The sequence below is a fragment of the Drosophila suzukii genome, assembly GCF_043229965.1.
Source record: "Drosophila suzukii chromosome 2 unlocalized genomic scaffold, CBGP_Dsuzu_IsoJpt1.0 scf_2c, whole genome shotgun sequence".
Classification (NCBI taxonomy): Eukaryota; Metazoa; Arthropoda; class Insecta; order Diptera; family Drosophilidae; genus Drosophila; species Drosophila suzukii.
Window position 1 is genome coordinate 36,138,719 of NW_027255896.1, and position 27,222 is coordinate 36,165,940.

General features: G+C 39.2%; 4 long non-coding RNA genes across 6 annotated transcripts; all 4 read left to right on the forward strand.

The window, feature by feature from the left end:
• Window positions 1-2,827: 2,827 nt before the first annotated feature.
• LOC139354208 (uncharacterized) lies at window positions 2,828-4,773 on the forward strand. 2 transcript variants are annotated; one of them, XR_011605325.1, is made up of 3 exons: window positions 2,828-3,206; window positions 4,226-4,379; window positions 4,574-4,773. It is a non-coding gene; the product is annotated as an uncharacterized lncRNA (long non-coding RNA). The 2 variants fall into 2 exon arrangements; XR_011605326.1 differs by lacking the exon at window positions 2,828-3,206 and adding an exon at window positions 3,499-3,732.
• Window positions 4,774-13,686: 8,913 nt separating this feature from the next.
• Window positions 13,687-17,640, forward strand: LOC139354167 (uncharacterized). The gene is made up of 2 exons (XR_011605249.1): window positions 13,687-14,110; window positions 14,168-17,640. It is a non-coding gene; the product is annotated as an uncharacterized lncRNA (long non-coding RNA).
• Window positions 17,641-19,439: 1,799 nt separating this feature from the next.
• LOC139354168 (uncharacterized) lies at window positions 19,440-22,975 on the forward strand. Its single transcript, XR_011605250.1, has 2 exons — window positions 19,440-21,687; window positions 21,745-22,975. It is a non-coding gene; the product is annotated as an uncharacterized lncRNA (long non-coding RNA).
• A 2,156-nt stretch (window positions 22,976-25,131) lies between these two features.
• On the forward strand, window positions 25,132-25,652 carry LOC139354238 (uncharacterized). Of its 2 annotated transcripts, none has more exons than XR_011605388.1 (3): window positions 25,132-25,274; window positions 25,332-25,421; window positions 25,484-25,652. It is a non-coding gene; the product is annotated as an uncharacterized lncRNA (long non-coding RNA). The 2 variants fall into 2 exon arrangements; XR_011605389.1 differs by having other exon boundaries at window positions 25,161-25,274; window positions 25,325-25,421.
• Window positions 25,653-27,222: the final 1,570 nt, after the last annotated feature.

Below are 27,222 nucleotides of genomic sequence, written 5' to 3' on the forward strand. Positions count from 1 at the left end.
GTGACGCAAAGCCGAGCAAAATGAATGGTTTGGAAAAATGATTAAAAAAAAAATGCACAAAGAATATTTCAAATTTGGGTTGTCACAATTGCACTCGTATATTCGGTTTTTTCAATATTTATTGCATTAAGCATATAGATTGCATTTAAAAACTTGGCGAATATGTACCCCAGAAGATAAAAAATTATTTAGGGATAGGAAAACTCAAATTCAAGCAGACTTGCGCGCCCAAATGGGATGACATGTGGACCAACCAAGGAGTTGAGGTGGTGGAACTTCTAATGATGGTAATACGGCAAGAACATTTTTTAGCGATACGAAATTGTCTGCTGATATTACAGGATTGGATGAAAATGTTTTTATTAGGTGTGCGATATTACTGCAATGCATGGCATCTGGCTATAAAATCAATTCGGAAAAATTTGGATGCTTTGGATGCATCGTTCACAAAGTTCTATTCCACGGTTATGAAATTATAAGCTATGCCCTTGTTTTGATAGGAGAGTTGTCGAAACAAGGATATACAAAAATTTCGAGAGTTTCACACTAGAAAAATGTCTCGAGTAGACACAAATAGGGACTTATTAATCAATCTACTGTTAAACTCAGACCCATTTATAAGTGGGCAAAGAAATTTACAATACACAAAAAAAAACAAAATTATTAAGCGGTGTGCATTTGCTGATCGATGAATAATATGTGAATATATGATTGTTTTACTTTTGTATTAAGAGGTCAAATATTTAGTTAAGTCTTGGAAAAAAAATATTTTTTGAAAAGTCGCGCCATCCGTTTGTATGGAAGCTATACGATACGATTTTTTTTACAGTGTGTTTAGAATATTTTTATAGATTTTTGGACAACATTTCATTGCGATATCACCACTAGAAATGTTTTTGGCCGCGGCTCCATAGAAGCTCAACCACTGTACTATGGCGCCCTAGCGGCTTGACGGCGTATTAGTGGAAACAGCTAATTTAATGCATGTGGTGTGCAATCTTGATTGGTTTTCAAAATATTGACTATTATTTGGTTATAACTTTTTAATGAGTTGACCGATTTTAATAATATTTGGAGTGTAAATATGTAGGTATTGACTATAAATCTAACTCGCATTTACATTTTTACAAAATATTAAAAAAATGTGTGCGCTAGACGGTCTTTAGTGTTATAGTTGCTTTTGGGCGTTAGAGTGGGCGTGGCACCCTGCTGAATCAAACTTGCGCTGCAGGTCGAAAAACCGTCCTTCTACCTGTTACATACTTTCCCAAAATCTTCAACCAGTAATTATTAATTGTATCTATGATCGATATTAGACTAGACTCATATATGGACGGAAAGTTCATTGTTTGATTGACGTAAGCATTCAGAAGTGAATTGGATTCAGCTGCAAAATTCAATTGTCTAAGCCGAGCAACTGCAGCTCATTGACTCAAACGAGAAGTCTGCAGAAATGGTTGAGTACTAATATCGGTTGGAAGTTGGTCCCATACTCGTATGGAAAGTGGTGTACATTTGGCAACCAGGATATTAGGTAATTAAATCAATTTCCGTTATTGCTCATTTGCACTACTTTCTAAAATACTTTTGCAATTTATTCGGAATATGAACTCTTTTATTTTGAATACAAAACGTTTTCAAAATTATTATTTGACCAAATAATTGTAATATCCCTGCAGTACCATTCAGCGCTTATTGAGCACTCAATCACTGCAAAACGTTCATCACTGAGCGCTGAATGAGCACACAATTTCTATGAAAATGAGTGCTTAAATTAGGTTAGGGTTCATCAGTGCTCATAAAATAGCACGTATTGAGCGCTTTTTTGAGCACCCTTTTGAGCGCTTTTTTGAGCAGCAGAAAAAGCACACGTTCAGCACATGTTGAGCGCTCGATTAAGCAGCGGAATAAGCACACATTCAGCACACGTTGAGCGTTCGTTTAAGCAGAAAAAAAATTACATGTTAGGCACCTTTTCATCTCGTAGCAGCAAATATATTTACAGTTTTATTTAATTTCTATATTTTTTTATTTATTTAGATCTTTATTTTAAAATATTGGCTCGGGGGTTCCCGGTCCTAACGGAGTCGGCGGCACCTCCTCGGCAACATCTGGGGCCGGAGTTGCCTTTTTTTGGTGCAGCTCAAATTCTTCACGCACCGCATTGTCTTCTGCTGCATCATCTTCTGCACCGCATTGTCTTCTGCAGCGCCTTTTTGGGAGGCTCCGAGAGCTCCACCAGAGTGATTGCATCTAGTATTAAAAGAAAAATTAGTTTTGTTATATGTACATATTGTATGTGTTTCTTATAATATGGTATCGCTATGTGTTTGTCCACGTGGTTCTTTATTGAATTAGCTATTTAACGAATATTGGAACAATGACAGGAGTTAAAAGTAAACTTTTCTCTTGCGGCAAAAAAAGAAAAATGTCATAAGGGAAATTACTGCATTCCATGTTTGACGACAATGTAAATTACTATATTTAGTTTTCCTAAAACCAATCCTAATGGAAATGCAAAAAGTCAACAAGTGTTTTCAAAGCAATACAACTGACGCGACGCGCATGCTAAAAGTCTTGTTCTGTCCATTAATTCGCAAAAAAAGCTCATTATTCCATCAGATTGTAATATGGACATAATAAAAGATGATAATTTTGAGGAATATGTTGTCAAAGATTTATATCAAGTGTAGGGTACAATGCACGCACGCACGCAAAAGGGTTAAAGTTTTGGCTGTAAGTTGTTCCTCGCTCGCATGTATAAAACGTAAATAGAGGCATAATTCCCGAATTTGCTGGACCGCCTCTTAGTACTGGAATACTTTATTTAAGAAAAATCCAAATGTAGGTTTCAAATATTTTAGGGTAGTGGTAGATCATTTCCTGGAACTGTAGTACAGTCGAGTATATCACGGACTGGCTAACCGGAATGAGCTACACATCAGCTGAGACATTAAGCTTTCAATAGTAATTCCTCCGCGAATCGATGAGCACGGAAAAAGCAATCATCTGAGTAGGTATGGGTTGACCAGCCGTCGAAATTCGGGGAGTCCATACCCTGCAGTTCCAAAATTGAGTTAAGCGCCCAATCATCACGAAGCCGACTGCGACGTCGGCAGAGAAGCCAGCGATGCCGGCAGAGCTGAGCGCAACGGCGGCAAAGCGACGCGCTCTCAGTCGGGTCCGCAAAGAGAACGCACAAAAAAGTAATTTTGGGCTCTCCCTCTCTCGTCAAGTCTCAGACGAAAAAGTGCGCGTGAAGGGAAGGAGGCCCAGCAACTAAAATATATAGACCTTTGTGCACCCTTGCCTTTTGAATAATGCGACATTTGTTCGTAAATGTTAAAACAACGATTTAAAATAATAGGTTTCTGTTTTAAAATATTTGTATTTCTTAAACAAATTTATATGTTTATTAATAGAATTTAATAATATGTAAAGTTTTAAAAATATATTTTTATAAACCGATTTGCATAGTCGAATATGTCTATAAATACCCTGCTTTTATGTGCAAGATGCATAGACCAAACGGGACATGCAAAAAAAACAACAACGGCTTGGCGGAACCGTTGTTGTTGTTGCTTGTTGTTTTTCTGGAAGGCACGCGCCTTTTTTCGTCTTTTCACTTGCGTTTACTTTAGTGAAGGAGTTAGAAGTTGAAGCAAACATACCAGCAATTTACTAAATTAAATTAAATTAGTGCCTTAAAAGTGAAAAAGAAACGATTCCCAGGTAAGTCTGTCGCAGACTAATAATATTGAAAACAGTGAGAGTAAAAAACAAGATAATCTATATTTAAAATAAGGGAAATACAAGATTCCCAAAATAACACGTGGCGGAAAAAAAATAGCTGTGAAAAATATTAATTTTTGACGTGAAAAGCAACAAAAAAATTTTAAAATCTTATTGAGTGCTGAGTTCCTAGGGACCAAAAATAAGAGATGTTTGTTTTTATAACTTATGATTTTTTGATTAAAGCACAATTTTTATTTTTGTGTAAGTAAACAAACATGGCTATTTAAATAAAAACCTCAAACATCTCTAATTTTCCGTCCCTGGAAAAGTGGTATTTTTTCCGCATCTGCAAAATAAATAAATGATTTAATAAATAATAAAAAAAATACATAAATAATTTTTTACAACAAAATAAAATAAATCAAGTGACCGAAAACAAAAGTTTGCAAATTTCTTCTCGATATTTTTTTAATTTTCTTTATATTTTTAGACAAGGCTGATGGTAAATCTATAAAAAAAATGGAAGGCTAAGTCGTTCCATCTTAAGCATATTATCCGAGGAACTTGTTCTGTCCCACAACTTGGAGGGGGGGGCAAAACAAGAAGACGCTCAGACTACCCAAATTTCGCCCGTGCCTTATTAAGTAAGTTTTTGTTGAGGCTGAAAACTATTGTTTGTAAGTTTAATTTTTAAAAGACTTCTGGGATTTTTACATTGAATGCCAAAGATAACATTTCTTTTATTATAAATAAATCTTACAACTAACGATTACTTTCGGTCACTCGTTTTTATTCTCGTCTTGTTTTATTTTTAAAACTAATTTTTTTCTAATACTAGATGCAATCGCCCTGGTGGATCCCTCGGAGCCTCCCGAAAAGGCGCTGCAGAAGGCAATGCGGTGCGTTAAAAACTTGAGTTGTACCAAAAAAAGGCAACGCCGGCACCAGATGCTGAGAAGGAGGTGCCAGCGACCCCGATAACACCGGAAACCCCCAAGCTCAAATTTTAAAATAAACAAGTAAAAATAAAAATTACAACTGAAATTTTATTTGCTGCTAAGCGCTGAAAGTGCGCTTTTTCGCTGCTTGAATGAGCGCTTAACGTGTGCTGAATGTGTGCTTTTACCGCTGCTCAATCGAGCGCTCAACATGTGCTGAATGTGTGCTTTTTCAGCTGCTCAATCGAGCGCTCAACATGTGCTGAACGTGTGCTTTTTCAGCTGCTCAATCGAGCGCTCAAGAGGGTGCTCAAAAAAGCGCTCAATGCGTGCTGTTTTTTGAGCACTGATGAACCCTAGGACATGCCTATGTTAATTTCAGCACATAGCTCCATACAAATTGGGCGCTCATTGAGCGCTGAGTGATGAGCTTTTTGCAGTGATTGAGTGCTCAATAAGCGCTGAATGGTACTGCAGGGGGCTTACGTACCGGCAGCGGAGGCGCCTTCTTGAACAATTAAGCAACGCAGACCTAGCCAACACCTACACGTCAGAGACTATATGTGTATTCGGGTAGATACCCCGCTACCTCAACACCACTAGGGCATGAAGCCTAAGTAACAGGAGACATCGGCCGCACGGCGTTGCCAGATGCGATTCGGCTGCCGTATGCTCAGCGGCGGTAGCCTTGCGTAGTACTTGTTCGAAATTTCTAAATTTACCATTAGGTAAAAAGCTTCTTATGTAAACGGGAAGTGCATCGAAGTTAAGGTTGTAAACATCACACATATACATATACATCATGTTCTAATCTACCCTCAAGGAATCAACGAGAGCTTCATTGGGCCCAACGAACGCTTTGATGGATTTTCCTATAAAGTACCGATCGTGAGTAAACCCTTAATGAATATTGTATGAAAATGTTTGAGCCTTAATTATGGTCGATGCGAATCCCGCGATAGCTAAAGCCTCTGGCGTAAATATATAAATAAGAATTTACCTATTTAACTTGAATTACGTACTGCTTTTGAATTTGCATTGATTGGCCATATATATATGTATATAATTTATAAGGGATATAAATCTTGGAGTATAGCCAATAAGTAAACGGCACCAGCCTGAGCTTAGATTATCTAAAACGACCTTTGAAGGGTTTATTAGAGCGTACCGCGAGTAAACTTATGAAATAAATGAAAACTATGAATTCTTTGTATAACGCCACGAAATGATCGTGTAAATTTTTTTTTAATGGATCGTCACCGGAACTACATGATGTTTGAGGGCTATTAGAATATAATCTGATGTCAGATAAGGGGTAATCTAATAGATGTCAAGGTTACCATGGAAGGGTGGGTAAAGAATTAGGGGGGCAAACAACGTCCAAGTCTCCCTAACCCTTGATCGATTGGAGATCTGTTCCTGTTGGCGTAACTAAGTAGTGGGTACAGCCGATTACAACAATTTTGGTACATCTTAATAGTTTCAGATAGTGCACTTATTTAGAGTAGAAAGAACCCACGCCAGTCCGACGAGCATAGCGCAGAGCATCGCTAGAAGTGCACGACCTCTACGACCAGCATACCGAGTGGCGACTTGAGAATCGGTAGGATTCGAGTTGAACGCTACACAAGGATATACATTTGAAAAGCAAATTAAAATGCTTCAGGTGGATAATGATTCGGAGAAATCTATTCGAGAGTGCTGCACTAATTCTAAAGTTGAGCTTGTAAAGCACCTAAAGCTGACATAACTATAGCCTTTTATATTTTTTCAAAATACAGCAAATTAAAAACTTTAATTAATTACAGGATACTTGACAACCTCAGAATTCTGCAACAAAGCGCCAATTTGATATAAACTTAATTATAAAATGCAAAAACTTATATAATTATTCTGATTACAGAAATGGGTTGCGAAGGCACAAAAAATGTTACGTAGACTGCCAAGCCCCTTAGAAATTATGAAGCTAGTTGGCACAATAGAGGCCTATGACAAGGATAGAAAGGATGATGCGGTTGATGTTGAAGATGACATATTAAATATATTATTGTAAGAATCGTTAGATTCGCAATGTTTTATTGGGATAAAGTTTAAACATAGATGTGCTTAGATTAATTTTACAGAGTTCTTTTTATGTCACATAAATTGTATTCTTGTCTTCACGAACCCTAAACGACGACTCCCCGCTCACTCGTGTAGGTATCGGCGCCATTAAAAGTATCGAGTACTTTATCAAGGATTTTAGATTGCGAACTGATTAAGAGTTAACATATAACTTAACCCGCCTCGAGTGTGCCGTGTAATAAGCCCGGCAGATTCATATCCTACATTCGGCCCTCCTGACTGTTCATTCGCCTCGAATGGACCTGACCAAGGTTCCATGTACTCGGAAACCGTAGATGTTTTAAATGGACCCTCTGAATCACCTATACGTTCTACTTCGTACCGCCCATGATCCTTTACTGCAACAATCTTGTAGAACCCAAAAAACTTTCCCTTGAGCTTTAATCCGACACCATACTGAATTCTCTTGATTGCTACCAAATCATTGAGTTGATAGACTCTTTCTTGTTTCCGCTTCAAATCAAACGCTTTCTTATTCTCGTCTTGTACGTTTTTGATGTTTTCTCTGGCTGTTTGGCGAAACTTCTCTCTTTTTTCACCTAGATCTTTTATCGCAAACTCCTGCATCAAGTCCTTCAGTTCATGGTAGCCGGCTAATCGCATATCAACTCCAGTTAAAAGCTTGAATGGCGTAATCTTAGTGCTTCTCGGCTCAGTGCTGTTGATAATTTGCTGAACCCGTCCCACGTATTTATACCAGGCTAATGGACTTTCATAGCTTAACTTTGCTAGCATTGGTACGACGATCTTGTGAAGTCTTTCGACTTGGCCATTTCCGCGTGGTACACCTGTCGCTTTAAGCAGATGCTGTATATTGTGTGACTCGAAGTATTCCTTGAATACGAGAGATGTGAAAGCAGTGCCTCTATCGGACACTATGCGGTAAGGATTTCCAAAATGTACGGCTTGCTTATCAAGACAGTTTATAACTTCGTCTACACCAGTGCTACGAGTTGGGTAGAGCCAGACATATTTTGGGAATCCGTCTACTATGACAAGGATGTGAATTTGTCGCTTGGTCGTCATTTCCATGGACCCGACGCGGTCGATGTGGTATGTAATGAAGGGTAAATCGCCTTTGTCAATTGAAGTTAGAAATCCTTCTTTCTTGCCGGCTTTGGCATTTACGAAAATGCATCTGATGCAGCTCTCGACGATTCTATCGGTTTTATCTTTGAGCTCGGGAATAAAATACGACCTTTCGATTATATCCTGTGTCTTTCTAGCAGAAAAGTGCCCCTGGCTATGCGCGCTCTGAATTATTTCATTTTCCATAGTCGAAGGTACTACGACCAGCTCACGAGTCGAATCTTTGAAGAGAACGTCATTCTGTATATAGAAGTCCTGGTATGCATCCTTTTATACAAGGTTCCGAACTGCTTTTGTCCAATTATCGTTAATCTGGGCTTACTTTAAGCATCAGCATGTTTCATTTGGGTCCACGAAGAGGAACTTCCTTTTTGTTCATTGTCATTTTGAACGCGTTACAATCAGTTACGATTGTGAACTTTATGCCTTACACATAGACACGCCACTTGACTAGAGCTCCAATAATAGCTAGTACTTCCAGTTCATACGAATCGTATTTTTCCTTGAACGGTGATGTCTTTCGGCTCATGAATTGGACCGAATAAAGCACTGTCTACGTGGTCCTTCTGCAGTAAGACTGCGCCAAACCCGTACTTGGATGCGTCTGTGTGAATTTCCGTTTGTAAGTTAGGATTATTCAACTTTACGACTGGTTCACTAATAAGAGCAGTCTTCAGCTTTTCAAACGCAAATTGTTTTTTCTCTCCAAATTCATACTTGGAATCGCCTCTAAGTAAATCCAACAAGGGCCTGGCAATGGATGGGTACCCGTTTATAAACTTTCGGAAGTAAGATGTCAGACCTAGGAATCGCTTTTTTGTCATGTGGTATGGGAAACTCTTTCACAGCTTTAATCTTTTCTGGACCTGGGGTGATGATTCCACTTTGAATGATGTATCCTAGGAACTGTACTTTACTGAGCAATTTTTGGCACTTACTCCAGTTGATACGTAAACCGTTCCGAGAAGCAACCTGCAAGACATCTTTCAACTTAGCAAGTCCTTCTTCAAAGTCTTGACTGGGTATGATTACATCGTCCATGTACACAACGACTACGTTAGTGGCGATGAGCTTCCTTAGAAATGCCATGATGAATCTTGTGAAAGCCGCAGGTGAATTTGATATGCCAAATGGTACATAAAGGAATTCAAGTTGTCCAGATTGGGTCACAAATTATGTATACTTTCGAGAGCCTGGTTCAATCGGAACGTGGAATAAGCCGTTTGTTAGATCTAAAGTAGTGAATATCTTGGACCCTTGCAGCTTGTCTAGCACGGTCTCCATATGAGCCATCGGAAAATTGTCTCGGATAATTTCCTTCAATATGATTTTCATTTGTACCGGAGCATTTGCGTTGCGCTCGGGTGCATACTCTTCAATCAAACTTTTGGCCGCAGACTGCTGTGATTGATGTAAATGGGATAAATCAACGTGATCCGAAACTGCTGCCTGTTCTGCACACATGCTCTTAAAGTCTTGCAGAAACTCGGACCCGAAATTGATTTGTTTATCTTCGTTACTTTTGGATTCATTCCGTCGCATAAACTCAGTGCCTTCTTTTGTAACTTTCATATCCACAATATCCAGGATAGTTCTGCCTAAAATTGCGTCGAAGCCCATGTACTCATCTGGAACCACGTGAAACTCCACCTTCATGTGCATGTTGTCTATTTCAACAGGTATGACAATGCTTCCAAGAGTTAGAACTTGACTCTCGCCTATTCCCGTCAAACACTTTTCTTTCCCGTTAAGAGTTTCGTTGCCCAGCTTAAGAATGTTCCTGCGCATTAGGCATAGATCTGCGCCTGTGTCGACGAGTCCTTTGAATTGAGCGTAGGAAGATTTGATATTTTTAGTTCAAGGCCGGAAGCCGTAAACTCGCTTTTTGGCTTAGTAGCTGCGTTCTCCACGTGAACGGCATTAGCATTGCTCTCCTGTTTTACCTAAACCTCGACTTTGCACTGTGCAGCACGATGACCTGGCTGTCCGCACCGATAACAATTATTGATATCCTTCTTCTTGCAATCTTTCTTTAAATGGGACGGATCCCCGCACTTAAAGCATTTACGTACAAACTCGTGCTTTGAGTCAAACCTTTTGGATCCGTCGGCCTCAGCTACACTCGCTTCATTTTTGTAGGGCATCTTGTATGAACCGCGAACCTTCTTGTATACTTCGATCTGCTCCTTCAGATCCCTTATGGTTTTCGCCTGATACAGCATTATTTTGTTTGCCTTAGCATCTGGAACTCCCTTCAAAATTCTCTATCAAACTCTCTTCGTCTAGGTTAACTGGCTTGGCTATTTCCATCAAAACATACAAATATTCCTGAAGTGTCTCTCCTTTTCTCTGTGCACGTTGACCTAGCTTGCAATGAACCTCAGCAGATGACATTTTAACAGCAAATTCGCCACGTAATGCTGCCTTAAGAGAATCCCAGTTGCGAATGTTAACCTGACTGCGAATGAACGATTTTGCAGCCCCACTGAGCAACTGCTTAGAATAAATGAATAGTTGAAGCTGACTCCACTGCACAGTCAAAGCACATTCCTCCAACTCCTGGATCCACTGATCTATATCTGGACTACCTGTACCTGGAAAATTTGAAACACTGCCTTCTACATCTTTAAGTGTAAACAAAGAACGGCTTATAGGCGCTGCCTGCACTGGACAATCGAGAGCGGTAGGTACAGATTCGACTCCATCCGAGTCGTTGTTATCATCATCGTCCTGAATACCAAAGTGAGCCAGGAGTCGATCCTGTAAAACGTGTTTTCTACCGGCTGTGGGTAAATTAAGTTCTAGTAGCTTTGCGCGCAAATCGTCGCATCGGATTAACGTTATCTCTTCAAGTTGCACTTTGAGATGAAATTTCCTTAAAATGTATTGATATTAGCTTAACAGTAACAAAAAGATTATATGTTTATAAATATAGATTATATGAATAACTTTTCAGTTAATGACAAATTTTGGTTTTATACATACAGTCTACCTTCACTGCTTGTGACCGACTTTCAATTTGATTGGGTCAGCTTTCTGATAACCATCCCTTTTGATGCACTGCTTCTCAAGACTGCTTGCCTGCCAATTGGATTTTCTTCTGGACTATTCAACTTTAAAAGTTCTTGCCGTTGCTTGTCCGCTGACGTCGTTGCCTTCCATTAAGATCTGCTACTCCAGACTGTGCTGCTCTTCTTGGAAATCTTGCCCTCCAGATTCCGTCAACCCGCCTTTGCTCCAATGCGCGCTTCACGCTCATGACTTGCTCCGCTCGCCTCTGTCTATCGCTGCTCCCAACGCCTTCCACAGATCAGCCTCTGCAAGTTACCAGTTCACCGTGACTGGCCGGATCTCAGACCGACGCTCTGGGGATCTATGATGCACTACCTCCTGGACTGTTGTCGCTATTGGATCCAAGCGTTTCCCTTGCGCGTTCCCACACACGCATCTGCCGAATTCTGGTTTTTGGCGTCGTCTTTTTTGGACACACTGCCAAATTAACTTCGCATTTTTTTCAAAATGTCATTTAATTTAAAATTTGGCAATCATTGTAGTTGTGTTTGTTAAAACGCACTTCTGCACTTTTATGTTTGGGAATCGTTAGATTCACAATGTTTTATCGGGATAAAGTTTAAACATAGATGTGCTTTGATTAATTTTACAGAGTTCTTTTTATGTCACATGAATTGTATTCTTGTCTTCACGAACGCTAAACGACGACTCCCCGCTCATTCGTGTAGGTATCGGCGGCATTAAAAGAATCGAGTACTTTATCGAGGATTTTAGATTGCGAACTGATTAAGAGTTGCCGTTTAATAAGCCCGCCAGATTCAAATCCTACATTATAATTCAGCATTCGTTGAGCGCTCGTTTAAGCAGCAAAAAATCACATTTTAGGCACCTTTTCATTGCGTAGCAGCAAATATATTTACAGTTTTATTTAATTTCTATATATTTTTTATTTATTTAGATCTTTATTTTAAAATGTTGGCTCGGCGGTTCCCGATCCTAACGGAGTCGTTGGCACCTTCTCGCCAACATCTGGTGCACCAAAAAAAGGTGCAGCTCAAATTCTTCACGCACCGCATTGCCTTCTGCAGCGCCTTTTTGGGACGCTCCGATGGCTCCACCAGAGCGATTGCATCTAGTATTGGAAGAAAAGTAGTTTTAAAAATAGACCGAGACGAGAATAAAAACGAGTGACCGAAAGTAATCGATATTTGTAAGTTTAATTTATAATAAAGAAAATGTTATCTGTTGCATTAAAAGGAAATGACAGAAGTCTTTTAAAAATTAAACTTACAAATAAACTTAAGCTTAAATTTTAAAACACAAGAGAAGGAATTCTGAAATTTTTGTTTTCGGTCACTTGATTTTTTATTCTTTTTTGTAAAAAATTTAAAGAAAATATACCACACCTTATTTAAAGATCTTTGTATTATTTAAAAAAATTGTTTCATTTTGCATTTGCTGAAAAACTAACACTTTTCCAGGGACACAATAGTAAAAACTGTGGATTAATGTTAATAATATTCATTTTTAACGAATTTTAACCACAAACATAAGTTTTTAAACCAAACATCTCTTATTTTTTATCTCTAGGAACTATGCACTCAATAAGATTTTTAAGTTCTTTCACAGATTCATTTAACTGTTTATTTATATGCATCATTTGTTGTTTTTCACGTCAAAAGTTAATATTTTTCACAGCTATTTCTTTCCGCCACGTGCTTACAAAAATATTGGTCTGCGACAGACTTACCTGCGAATCGTATAGGTATAACTTTTAAACAACTGGTTTATTTCGTTTAACTACGTTAATTGCAAGTAATTCTAACTCCTTCAGATAAGTAAACGCAAGTGAAAAAGACGAAAAAAGGAGCGTGTTTTCCAGAAAAATTACAAGCAACAACAACGGTTCCGCTAATCCCTTGATGCTCCGTTTTTTTGGCATGTCCCGTTTGCTCTATGCACCTTGCACATAAAAGCAGGGTATTTATAGACATATTCGACTATGCAAATCGGTTTATAAAATTATATTTTTCAAACATCACATACTAATAAATAATATTAATAAACATGTAAATTTTTGTAAGAAATACAAATATTTTAAATCCCAAACCTATTATTTTAATTGGTTGTTTTAACATTTACGAAAAAGTGTCGCATTACTCAAAAGGCAAGGGTGCACGAAAGTCGAGATATTTTAATGGCTGGGCCTCCTTGCCTTCACCCGCATTTTTCCAGCTGAGACATGGCGAGAGAGGGAGAGCCCAAAAGTACTTATTGTGCGTTCTCTTTGCTGACCCCGACTGAGAGCGCGTCGCTTTGCTGCCGTTGCGCTCAGCTCTGCCGGCGTCGCTGGCTGCTCTGCCGACGTCGCAGTCGGCTTCATGATGATTGAGCGCTTATACTTAATTGTGGAACTGCAGGGATACAAATCAAACAAGGAAGAACGCTATAGTCGAGTACCTCGACTATCAGATACCCGTTACTCAAAGGGAAATGGAGATATGCAAGCAGCAAAGCGAGATTAAAATGCGCCACCTACCGGCGGTAGACAGATTTAAGCGTTATGGGCGTTAGAGTGGGCGTGGCAAATTTATTTTTGGATCAATCGATAGGTATTGACGACACCAATACATTTCAGTTAAAATTTTTTATCTAGCATGCAAAGTGTGGGCGTCACAGGTTTTCGCGGTTTGTGGGCGTTTAAGTGGGCGTGGCAAACTTTTTTTTAGGTCAATCGATAGGTATTGATGAGAACAATACATTTCAGTTAAAATTTTGTAATGTACCAGCCTTAAGATCTTTAAACGACATTTTTGAAAAGTAACTGATAATAAAGATAGCACTCGTTACTTATCCGAGTTAATTACCGGAGAAGGTAACCCCAGGTAATCACAAGCAAAATTGCCTAAATAAAGACGGAAAGTGATCCAAAGCGAAACGTCAAAATTTAGATTTTTGTCGGATGTTTAAGCTCCCAGCTTTTGAATTCCGATCTACTCAGTCTTTCTGTTTCGAGAACTCTAAGAGTACGGTCGGCTTCAAAAAGTTAGTCCAACTTCAATTCTGGCCACACCACGTGCAGTCGAAATTCACAGAAATCTTTTTATCAGTGATTATTAAGGCTAAAACACAATAAAATAACCAACTAGTCAAGCTCCTAAATCAGAAAACAGAAAGAAACAACAAATAAATTGAAGGAAAGCAAACTGAACGTAAGTTAAAAGAAAAGGAGGTAGCCAACGTGAAATTAACATTTAGTTCTCTATCAGAAGATCAGGCTATAAACATCTAGCCAGCAGCAGGTTGTCGGTGTGGTTCGGAACCAAGCTCTTCACAATCCAGGCTAGGATAGTCGGTGGTAAAATCATTCGTCAACAGGGAATAGGATCCCTTCAGTTGGAAGGCGGAGGGTCGGCAAACTGCGGCCACAAAAGTCCACAAAGATTCATCGACGACTTCCCAACGGCAACCCCAGACACCTACACCCCAATTGCAGCCGCCACGTGCCAACACCCCCCGACAGGGCAGCTGCTCCTAGATTAGAGAGAGAGAGTTAGCCAGTATCACTTGGAAATAACCCCAAAACAAAACATTAAAATCTATCTGAAAATTATGTAAATCAAAGTGCAATTGATCGTGTTACGCTATTTAAAATACTTACGCACCCAAGTTGGTACAAGCGTTGCATAACTCTCTTCTTTCACCTGTAAATGTCTGCACGAGAATCAGCCCTAAGTCTTGGGTATCGACGGCGGTTGCGAAGAAATAATTAAAACTTGTCTCTCTAAGGAATTTCCACTAGTTAACCCCTGGAACCATGGAGCGCTTCATCGGAATTTTCAGAGGGTAAGTGATCGCATGCTACTCTAGTTTTGATTGTTTCGGGCAAGCCGCCGATTGGAAAAAATTTTACCCCAAAAGCGAATGGGTGAGCTAAAACCCTCCAAAACGAATAACCGGCTGCCGTCCCAAAATACAAAAACCTTCGGTGATGATCTGGTTTGCCTAAACAGAGGTCCGGCCGCGATAAGCTTTCCAGACCGTTTTGTTTTGATTGCGTTATTCGTCTTGGAGAATTTTGGCTGCCCTCAAATATGAATTAAAGGGAACTCATTGCGTGTAATTATGGTTTGCCTAAGTAAAGCAAAGAAAATAAAAAGAAAAGAAAAACCAATATGTAAACAGACAAGCCTGGTGAAGAATACGAAAGAAATGAATTAATAGATGTGACCCATACAAAGAAACCAATCAATTGCACTTAAAACTAAGAAAACCTATGCCTAGATAAAAATTTAAAAGACCAGTTTTGTTAGATAATATAACTTGAATTGAAATCATGAAGTTAAGTAAATGAAATCTTTAATAATGTATGTTGACTACACCCATACAACAGTTGTTTGTAAAACTTAATTATATATATAACATGATGCAAGGCTAAATCCCCTTTTAATTTATTTTCCGAGGACATGGGGCTCTAAAATAAAATATTAATTAACTATACATTTTGGGGTTCTTATTTAACACCTTAACAGAAAGAACCAAGGTTGGGAGGGTATAGAAGGGTAGGACGGCCAACATCTCAGTCCCATCCGCTTTTATCTATTCAACTTATGTGCTGCATACCGATTTAGTTCATCCGCCATTCATTGTTCAGTTCCATTATTAATTTGAGGTTTTAGTGCGGAATTTCGATTAGTTAGTTTCTGGAGGGATCTTTAAATATTTCGACGTAACCGCGATCTACAACAGCCGCAACAACCCACCCAATTCCTCCCGCTGAAGCTAGGGTATCAAAAGGTCCCAAATCGCGAGTTAGCTGTGGATTCATGGGCCAGTAGGTTATTTCCAGAAGGTGAGACAGAAAACACTTTTCCTACAAGGCGTGCGTTACAAGATTTTGGCGCCCAAGAACATGGGGCATAGCTATGATAATACAGCAATGTAAAATTGCTTTATCATAGTTGATGTACCAATAAAGTTGATGATTACATTGTATAAAAACATAGAGTATGGGTTTTCTTGGAACTCGAACTTAATTGCGCATGCGAAAAGTGTCGACCAGAAATACGTATACTTTATTAAAAGGAAAGGAAGGACCTATAAAAACAGCAGTATTGTAGAATACCAGAAAGGTTTCGGCAATCAAGAAGGTCAGATACAAAAGAAGATTCAATAAATAGCTTAATAATTTCGATGAAATTCATGAGAGTAATTTAGAGAAGTTGGACACTTATTTCTTTAATTTTGGAAATCGAGTATTTGAGCATTTGAATATTTCGACCAAATTAGAATTAGGTAGGAAATTATCTCGTAATTATAGTCAGAGAAAATCATTATTTGGATTCCACCAATATAAACAACCATACTGAGTTTTGTATACAGAATCTACTGGAAAACAGAGGTAAATTCACATGAGTTTCCCTGTCCGAGATCGGCCGGTATAAATTATTCATTGGTTGGGGGGACATCTTTAGTGCAATAGCCCAGAAAAACAGAAATAAAATCAAAGTTGAATAGATTTAATTATTATTTATTTCGGAGCTTCCGAAATTGTCCAAGGAAAGAAAAAAAAAACAAAACAATAAAATCTAGTACAATCATGCCAGTGGAGCATACACCAGATGAATTTAGACAGCCACCACCAGCATCACAAGATGTCTGCATAGTTTGTGGAGAGCGTATGGAAGATACGCAGCCGTGTGCAGTAACCAAATGCCAACACATATTCCATAAATCCTGTTTAGAAAAACGAGTAACGGAGACAAAAGAATGTCCTAGTTGTATGGTGCTAGTAAGCCTCAAAGACTTAAAATACATTGTGGGAAATCATTCTCCGAAATTAAAAGATAACCCAAAAGGACAGCAAAGTAAGAAATTACCTGTAGGTCCTCGGCCATGTACTCGCTCTTTAACGAGGGAATTAGAACTAGTAGGTGGAGAGGAGGAAGGCGCTGTACTACCTTTACTAGACGTTGGCGAAGAAAGGTTAAGACAACAAAGGGAAAGTACTCCGACAGGTAATGTCGATCTCCGTCGGCAACGACGAGGGCCTCGAAGAGAACTTGCTGGAAGGCCGCCCGGAAGACCACGTACTCGCGGTAGACGACCGGAAAATTACGTGGAGAATATGGAGTCGATAGTCAGAGAAACCGTTTCTCAGGTTTTAGCATCGATAAACGTAGGAACAAGCCATGAGCGATCCGCACCCTCAGGTCAAATCAGTCAGAGGAGTTCGAGAAATAGTGGTAGGGATGTCATTAGCTCGCATAAAATCGCAGACATTCTACAAAAATGGGGTGTACGCTTTGATGGATCTACGGAGGGCTTGTCAGTTGAAGAATTTCTGTACCGCTTAAACATATTAACTCAAGAAAACTTGGGTAGTGACTTTGAACTTCTAAATAAAAACATTCACCAGTTGCTAATGGGGAAGGCCAGTAGTTGGTATTGGAGGTTCCACAAACGAGTCCAAACTTTTACATGGTCTGAATTTTGTGAAGCGCTACGAGAGCAATATAGGGAAAGTCGGTCCACAACTGAATTACGGGAGCAAATAAGAGCCAGAAAACAAAAACCCGGGGAATCTTTTGATTCTTTTTATGAAGCCGTTTGCAAGCTTATAGATAAATTGTCCGTAACCTTTGGCGAAGATGAATTGGTTGAAATGATTCAGGGAAACTTACTCACAGAGATGAAAGACAGATTACTGTTTGAAAAGGTTTCTTCGATTTCTGAATTGCGTCAATTAGTGCAGAAGCGAGAAAACTTTCTTAAGGATCTTGGTAAACCGCGAATGGTACCTCAAAAAGGTAAAGACTCAGCTAACTTTCGTGTTTACGCACTAGACGAAACGCCCGAGGAGGAAAGAGATAATAGTGAGTCGGATCTTTCGATCGCAGCAGTCAATCATACTGGGTCGGCGAAAATCACATGTTGGAATTGTGAGATGCCTGGACATGTGTGGGAAGACTGTTTGGCTGAAAAGAGCGTATTTTGTTATGGTTGCGGAGCACCACAAATATATAAACCCAATTGTGCAAACTGTAAGCGCAAGTCGGAAAACCGCCTAGCGGGGACATTCAACCAAAATCGAGTGTCCCACAAATAAGAGGTATTCTAGATAACGTAGATAATTCTATTATAAGTGTAAGTCAACCATTGCAAGTTAGAAGTCAGCAAATTAACGTGAAGTTTATACCATACCATGAAAGATTGAAAAACTATAATAAAGTCAGAGAACGCATTTTTTCGGGAATTGATAGGAAGAGTCATCGCAATACCATACGAATGCGTCAATATTTTGGAGAACGAAAGGCTCAAAAACGTTTAGTCGTCTCAACAATATTTGAATGTAATATAGATAATCGTAGTTATGCTAAAGTTTCGTTTATGAATTATTCTGAGATAGGTTTGCTCGATACAGGGGCAAATGTAAGTTGTATTGGGTCCACATTGGCGAAAGAAGCTTTTACCAACTTGTCGAATTATAAAGCAATTAAGTCGCATGTACGCACCGCTGATGCGAGATTGCATCCTGTGTCTGGAATACTGAAGGTACTCATGCGATATAAGGACAAGGAAAAAGTGCTTGATTTGTATGTGATTCCGTCCATTTCTCAGAGGTTGATATTGGGTATCGATTTTTGGAGAGTATTCTCTTTAGCTCCCGATATTCTGGGTTCCATTAATTGTTTAAAATCCGAAACCAAGGAACTGGGAGATCAGTATCCATTATCCGAATCTCAGTGTAGACAACTTGAAACCGTCAAGGAAATGTTTCCAAATTTCGAACGCAAAGGGCTTGGCCGTACTGATTGGATAAAGCATGATATAGACATAGGAGAAGCAAAACCCGTGAAGCAACGATATTACCCCGTCAGCCCTGCAGTCGAGAAACTTCTATATACCGAAATTGATCGGATGCTTAGCTTGGGTGTAATCGAGCCGTCACAAAGTGCGTGGAGTTCACCTGTTCGATTAGTTCTCAAGCCAAATAAGGTAAGGCTTTGTTTAGATGCTAGGAAACTAAATGAAGCAACTAAGAAGGATGCCTACCCGTTACAAAGCATCATGGGAATTTTTGCGCGACTTCCAAAGGCAAACATTATTTCAAAGCTCGACCTAAAAGATGCCTATTGGCAGATCGGATTGTCTGAAGAAGCAAAGCCGCTAACAGCATATACAGTCCCAGGGAGAGCTCTCTTCCAATTCACTGTCATGCCTTTCGGGTTATGTAATGCCCCGTCAACTATGTGTCGACTGATGGATACATTAATTCCACCTGACTTACGATACTGTGTATTTGGCTATTTGGATGACCTGTGTATTGTATCGGAAGACTTTTCATCTCATTTAGCCGTACTAGTGCGTATAGCTAACCAATTCAAGAAAGCTAATCTCACTCTTAACATTGCAAAGAGTCACTTTTGTGTAACGAAGGTCAACTACTTGGGTTATGTAATTGGAAGTGGAGGAATAACAACTGACCCTAGTAAAGTCTCTTGCATAGTAAATTGGCCGACCTCCGACGTTACGTTCCCAATTACCGAGGTGTTGTCCTCCAAAAAAACATTTAAGTGGACCGAGGCCGCCCAAACAGCTATGAACACTTTAAAAAATCTTTTAACCTCAGCTCCGGTTCTACAGAATCCCGACTTCGATAGAAAATTCTATTTACATTGCGACGCAAGCGATTTTGGTATTGGCGCGGTGCTCGTGCAATTATCCAAAGATGGAGAAGAGATGCCAATTGCTTTTATGTCCCGGAAATTGTCGAAGTCCCAAAGGAATTACAGCGTGACAGAACGCGAATGTCTGGCGGTTATATTAGCTATAGAGAAATTTCGCTGCTATTTAGAAATGCAACCGTTCGAAGTAGTTACTGATCATAGCAGTCTACAGTGGCTAATGAGACAACAAGAGGTAACAGGGAGACTGGCTCGTTGGGTTTTCCGATTACAGTCATTTTCATTCAAAGTTACCCATAGAAAGGGAAAGGATCACATTGTACCCGATGCTCTGTCCAGAATTAGCGCAGATGAGATTGCAAGTTATGATTTGATTGCCCCAGAAATTGATTTAGAGTCCACATCGTTTCTCGATCCCGAATATTTACAAATGAAGGCGAGAATAATAGAAAATTCCGAACAATTCCCAGATTTGCAGGTTGTGGATCGTTTTGTTTATATTCGCACGGAACACGTTTCCGGAAACGAGGAACTAGATTCCGCTAAATGGAAATTATGGGTACCAGAACCGCTACGTGCTTCGGCAATTCGTCAAGCACATGATAGCATTGTAAATGCTCATGGTGGTATGCAAAAGACTATAGAAAGACTGCGAAGGAATTTTTATTGGCCAGGACTATCTAAAGAGGTGCGAGATTACATACGTAATTGTGAGATCTGCAAAGAAACAAAAGCTCCCAATACGACTTTGCGTCCTCCAATGGGCCAGCAGAGCATCTCAGTTAGACCTTTTCAAAAACTTTACGTAGATATTTTAGGTCCTTATCCAAGGAGTAAGAAGGGTAACATCGGTTTATTAATCGTATTAGATCACTTCTCCCGGTATCATTGGTTGTGCCCTTTAAGAAAATTTACAACGAGTCTGATCAATGAGTTCTTAAGCCAGAGAATCTTTCCAGAATTTGGAGTTCCCGAGGTAATTGTGAGCGACAACGGCGTGCAATTCAAAGCAAATGAATTTGAAGCCTTGTTAAGTAAACTAGGAATTCGACACGTATATACTGCTTTGTATTCCCCGCAAAGTAATGCGGCAGAGCGTGTAAATCGTTCATTACTGTCGGCTATACGATCGTATATCAGCAAGGACCAAACCGAATGGGATTTACATTTACCCAGTATCTCTTCTGCTTTAAGATCAGCCTTACATCAGTCGATAGGGTGCTCCCCTTATAAAGCCTTATTCGGGATGAATATGATTAATCACGGGGATGACTATAAACTACTAAAGGAAATGTCGATATTGGAAGAGTCACCTAGGTTAGAGCGCGAGGATCACCTGCAGTTAATAAGACAAGAAATAAAAAAAGCCAGTCGCAAGGCGTATGAAAAAAACGTTAAGCAGTATAACTTGCGGTCAAAACCCGTATCATACCGAGTAGGACAAGAGGTCTTTAAAAGAAATTTTCATTTAAGTCAATTCAGCAACAATTTCAATAAAAAGTTGGCACCCCAGTTCTCCAAGTGTAGGGTCAAACAAAAGCGAGGGAATGCTTTCTATTTACTGGAAACTCTACAGGGCAAAGAAATCGGAACATATCATGCTAAAGACATACGTAGCTAATTCCAGCTAATCATTCCTCGCCAGGTTCGTCAGATTATCTGGTGGGTGTAATGTACCAGCCTTAAGATCTTTAAACGACATTTTTGAAAAGTAACTGATAATAAAGATAGCACTCGTTACTTATCCGAGTTAATTACCGGAGAAGGTAACCCCAGGTAATCACAAGCAAAATTGCCTAAATAAAGACGGAAAGTGATCCAAAGCGAAACGTCAAAATTTAGATTTTTGTCGGATGTTTAAGCTCCCAGCTTTTGAATTCCGATCTACTCAGTCTTTCTGTTTCGAGAACTCTAAGAGTACGGTCGGCTTCAAAAAGTTAGTCCAACTTCAATTCTGCCACACCACGTGCAGTCGAAATTCACAGAAATCTTTTTATCAGTGATTATTAAGGCTAAAACACAATAAAATAACCAACTAGTCAAGCTCCTAAATCAGAAAACAGAAAGAAACAACAAATAAATTGAAGGAAAGCAAACTGAACGTAAGTTAAAAGAAAAGGAGGTAGCCAACGTGAAATTAACATTTAGTTCTCTATCAGAAGATCAGGCTATAAACATCTAGCCAGCAGCAGGTTGTCGGTGTGGTTCGGAACCAAGCTCTTCACAATCCAGGCTAGGATAGTCGGTGGTAAAATCATTCGTCAACAGGGAATAGGATCCCTTCAGTTGGAAGGCGGAGGGTCGGCAAACTGCGGCCACAAAAGTCCACAAAGATTCATCGACGACTTCCCAACGGCAACCCCAGACACCTACACCCCAATTGCAGCCGCCACGTGCCAACACCCCCCGACAGGGCAGCTGCTCCTAGATTAGAGAGAGAGAGTTAGCCAGTATCACTTGGAAATAACCCCAAAACAAAACATTAAAATCTATCTGAAAATTATGTAAATCAAAGTGCAATTGATCGTGTTACGCTATTTAAAATACTTACGCACCCAAGTTGGTACAAGCGTTGCATAACTCTCTTCTTTCACCTGTAAATGTCTGCACGAGAATCAGCACTAAGTCTTGGGTATCGACGGCGGTTGCGAAGAAATAATTAAAACTTGTCTCTCTAAGGAATTTCCACTAGTTAACCCCTGGAACCATGGAGCGCTTCATCGGAATTTTCAGAGGGTAAGTGATCGCATGCTACTCTAGTTTTGATTGTTTCGGGCAAGCCGCCGATTGGAAAAAATTTTACCCCAAAAGCGAATGGGTGAGCTAAAACCCTCCAAAACGAATAACCGGCTGCCGTCCCAAAATACAAAAACCTTCGGTGATGATCTGGTTTGCCTAAACAGAGGTCCGGCCGCGATAAGCTTTCCAGACCGTTTTGTTTTGATTGCGTTATTCGTCTTGGAGAATTTTGGCTGCCCTCAAATATGAATTAAAGGGAACTCATTGCGTGTAATTATGGTTTGCCTAAGTAAAGCAAAGAAAATAAAAAGAAAAGAAAAACCAATATGTAAACAGACAAGCCTGGTGAAGAATACGAAAGAAATGAATTAATAGATGTGACCCATACAAAGAAACCAATCAATTGCACTTAAAACTAAGAAAACCTATGCCTAGATAAAAATTTAAAAGACCAGTTTTGTTAGATAATATAACTTGAATTGAAATCATGAAGTTAAGTAAATGAAATCTTTAATAATGTATGTTGACTACACCCATACAACAGTTGTTTGTAAAACTTAATTATATATATAACATGATGCAAGGCTAAATCCCCTTTTAATTTATTTTCCGAGGACATGGGGCTCTAAAATAAAATATTAATTAACTATACATTTTGGGGTTCTTATTTAACACCTTAACAGAAAGAACCAAGGTTGGGAGGGTATAGAAGGGTAGGACGGCCAACATCTCAGTCCCATCCGCTTTTATCTATTCAACTTATGTGCTGCATACCGATTTAGTTCATCCGCCATTCATTGTTCAGTTCCATTATTAATTTGAGGTTTTAGTGCGGAATTTCGATTAGTTAGTTTCTGGAGGGATCTTTAAATATTTCGACGTAACCGCGATCTACAACAGCCGCAACAACCCACCCAATTCCTCCCGCTGAAGCTAGGGTATCAAAAGGTCCCAACTCGCGAGTTAGCTGTGGATTCATGGGCCAGTAGGTTATTTCCAGAAGGTGAGACAGAAAACACTTTTCCTACAAGGCGTGCGTTACAATTTTCTATCTAGCATCAAAACTGTAGGAGTTACAGTTTTGGGCGGCTTGTGGGCGTTAGAGTGGGCGTGGCAGTCTACTGAAACAAACTTGCGCTGCGTAAGAAGCTCAGGAATCTGTACGCCAAATCTCAATAGCCTAGCTCTCAAAGTTTCCGAGATCTCAGCGTTCATCCGGACAGACAGACGGACAGACGGTCAGACGGACAGACGGACAGACGGACAGACGGACAGACGGACAGACGGACATGGCTAGATCGACTCGGCTAGTGATCCTGATCAAGAATATATATACTTTATGGGGTCGGAAACGCTTCCTTCTGCCTGTTACATACTTTCCGACGAATCTAGTATACCCTTTTACTCTACGAGTAACGGGTATAAAAATTACAAACACATATGTTTGTATTAAATTTGAAACCAAAATACACAACATGTTTTAAATCATTAAAAATGTACAAAAGAACAACAGCTTTACTATTTTAAGACTACCCTTCAGTTCTGCAGTAGGGACGCGGTGACATGGCTCAAGGCAAAAAGCTTTTTTGTTTTTTTTTTGTGCCTAAAACGCTGTGCCGCTGTTGACGTCAGCAGAGAAGTCGGCGCAGTGTAGAAGACTGCCTACGAAAACGATCGTGCAACAAAGTGAGGCAGATATTCGGAGCTTCCCTCTCTTTCTTTGTCTTATAATCTGCCTGCACTCGGCGCTCTCAGAGTCTCTCCGTTATGTTCGGCTAGCGACTAATGTTTCGGCGGAAAAATTTTCGTGGCGCAGCGACATGTGAGTGCCCTAATATTTTAGGAGCATTATTGTATATCGAAAAACAACTAATAAAAAAAACAACTAAAAGTAAACTATTTGATTTTAGTAAAATTAAGTAAATTGAATTTACTTTTAATGTTATGCCTACGTATTCTACATTAATATTACAATATAATTATACCCGTTACTCGTAGAATAAAAGGGTATACTAGATTCGTCGGAAAGTATGTAACAGGCAGAAGGAAGCGTTTCCGACCCCATAAAGTAAAGATCAGGATCACTAGCCGAGTCGATCTAGCCATGTCCGTCTGTCCGTCTGTCCGTCTGTCTGTCCGGATGAACGCTGAGATCTCGGAAACTATGAGAGCTAGGCTATTGAGATTTGGCGTACAGATTCCTGAGCTTCTTACGCAGCGCAAGTTTGTTTCAGTAGACTGCCACGCCCACTCTAACGCCCACAAACCGCCCAAAACTGTAACTCCTACAGTTTTGATGCTAGATAGAAAATTTTAACTGAAATGTATTGTTCTCATCAATACCTATCGATTGACCTAAAAAAAGTTTGCCACGCCCACTTAAACGCCCACAAACCGCGAAAACCTGTGACGCCCACAATTTGCATGCTAGATAACAAATTTTAACTGAAATGTATTGGTGTCGTCAATACCTATCGATTGATCCAAAAATAAATTTACCACGCCCACTCTAACGCCCATAACGCTTAAATCTGTCTACCGCCGGTAGGTGGCGCATTTTAATCTCGCTTTGCTGCTTGCATATCTCCATTTCCCTTTGAGTAACGGGTATCTGATAGTCGAGGTACTCGACTATAGCGTTCTTCCTTGTTTTTAATTTAAGTTATAGAAATTTTGTTCGTTAAAATTTATTTAAATATTTCAAAACATTTTAATAGTACCATTTTTAAAGAATTCCTTTTTATATTTTTTACTCAAAAAAGTAAAAGTTATGTAGTCGGATATTTTTCGCTTTAGAAAGGGTATAGGTGTAGTGGCACGCGCCAACTGCGAAGAGAAAACAAAAGAAATCATTCATTCTGTTTGAGTAATTGAAAGGGAAGCAAGCCATTTAAATTGTGCGCAGCAGATTTACTTCTTTCGTTTTCTAAAGTGTAAACAATAAAGTCAGGTAAGTGTTTCAATAAGTTGAAGATGTTGTGCATTGATCTTAGTTTAAAGTATTAAGGTATTCAATGGGTTCCGTTAGCCGAAAGTGGATGATGAAATGTTTTGCGCCAATAAAAATCCTGCAAAGGGTGAAACACAGCTCTAAAAGGTAAATATGCAAGTAAACAAATAAAACGCATTTTTTAAGCATATGTCCATAAATTTTATCAGGAGCGTTGGCCAAGGATTCGGAGGACCCGGACAAAGGTTTAAGGAAGGCGATGACTAATATTAAAAATAAACTTACCAAGCAAAAACACAGAAATAATAACTGTACAATTTTTGAAAATCTTAATAATACTGTATAATTAAAATTAATTAAAATGAAATTAAATATGTATGTATTTTAAATTCTATTTTTTTATAATTGAAAACTCAAGGAAAAATTTTGATTTTCCCAAGTGATTCACTTGGGACGTGTCCCTTGCAAGTGATTTCACAAGTGAAAACTCAAGGAAAAATTTTGATTTTCCCAAGTGATTCACTTGGGACGTGTCCCTTGCAAGTGATTTCACAAGTGAAAACTCAAGGAAAAATTCTGATTTTCTCAAGTGATTCACTTGGGATGAGTCACCGGCACGTGACAGGCCATACGAAAAATGAGTATAAGGAACAAGTGAAATCCCGTAGGACTTCAAAAAATTTTCATTTGAATTTTCACTTGTGAAAATGCGAACATCCCATACAATTTTCTATATGGAGCGTCACTTGTTCTTCACTTGTGCACACAAATTGTGAGTATACCCTGTAGTCCCACAATTGAGTATATGTACGTGCCCAATCATTACGAAGTCGACTGCGACGCCGGCAAAGCAGAGCGCAACGGCGGCAAAGCAGACGCGCTCTCAGTCGGGGTCCGCAAAGAGAACGCACATAAAGGCCTATTGGGCTATCCCTCTCTCGCCATGTCTCCGGTGGAAAAACGCGGGTGAAGGCAAAGAGGCCCAGCGATTAAATTAGACTTTTGTGCACCCTTGCCTTTTAAATAATGCCACATTTTTTCGTAAATATAAATATAACCAATTAAAATAATTGGTATAATTCTTGTATTTCTTAAAAAAAATGTATATGTTTATTAATATTACTTATTAATATGTGAAGTTTTAAAAATATATTTTATAATGATTTGCGTAGTCGGATATGTCTATAAGTACCCTGCTTTTATGTGCAACGGAGGGTGCATATTCCAAACAGGACATGCCAAAAAAAGGAACAAGAACGGATTAGCGGAACCCTTGTTGTTGTTGCTTGTTGTTTTTTTGGAAGGCACTCGCCTTGTTGCCTCTATTTCACTTGCGTTTAATTATGTGAAGGAGTTAGAATTACTCGCAATTAACGTAGTTAAATAAAATATACCAGTGGTTTAAAAGTGATACCTATACGATTCCTAGGTAAGTCTGTCGCAGGTCAATATTTATTTAAACAGTGAGAGTAAAAACAAGTCAATGTATATTAAAAAAAGAAAGTTATAATTGTTAAATTTAATTCGAAATTCTTAAAAATACAAATAATGATATTCCTAGTAGTATAAGATAATATGTCAAAAAACACCGAAGCTATAATTTTTTGCATATTATTTTAACACCAATTTTCCGATCGTTCCTATGGCATTGATAAAATTTAATTCGAAATTCAAAACTAATTAAAAACTGTCATTTCCAAGCAAAGGAGGTTATTTCTTTGGGAGCTATAAGATGTAGCTGTTCGATCCGGCTGGATCCGACTTACATAATACCTGCTAAAGAAGTAAAACTTTTTGGAAAGTTTCGGCCCGAGAGCTTAAACACTGAGCGAAAAGTTTGCATAGAAACGGTCGGACAGACAGACATGGCTAGATCGACTCGAATAGTGATGGTGATCACTGCGTTGCAAACTTCCGACTGAAATCATTATACCCTCTGCAAGGGTAT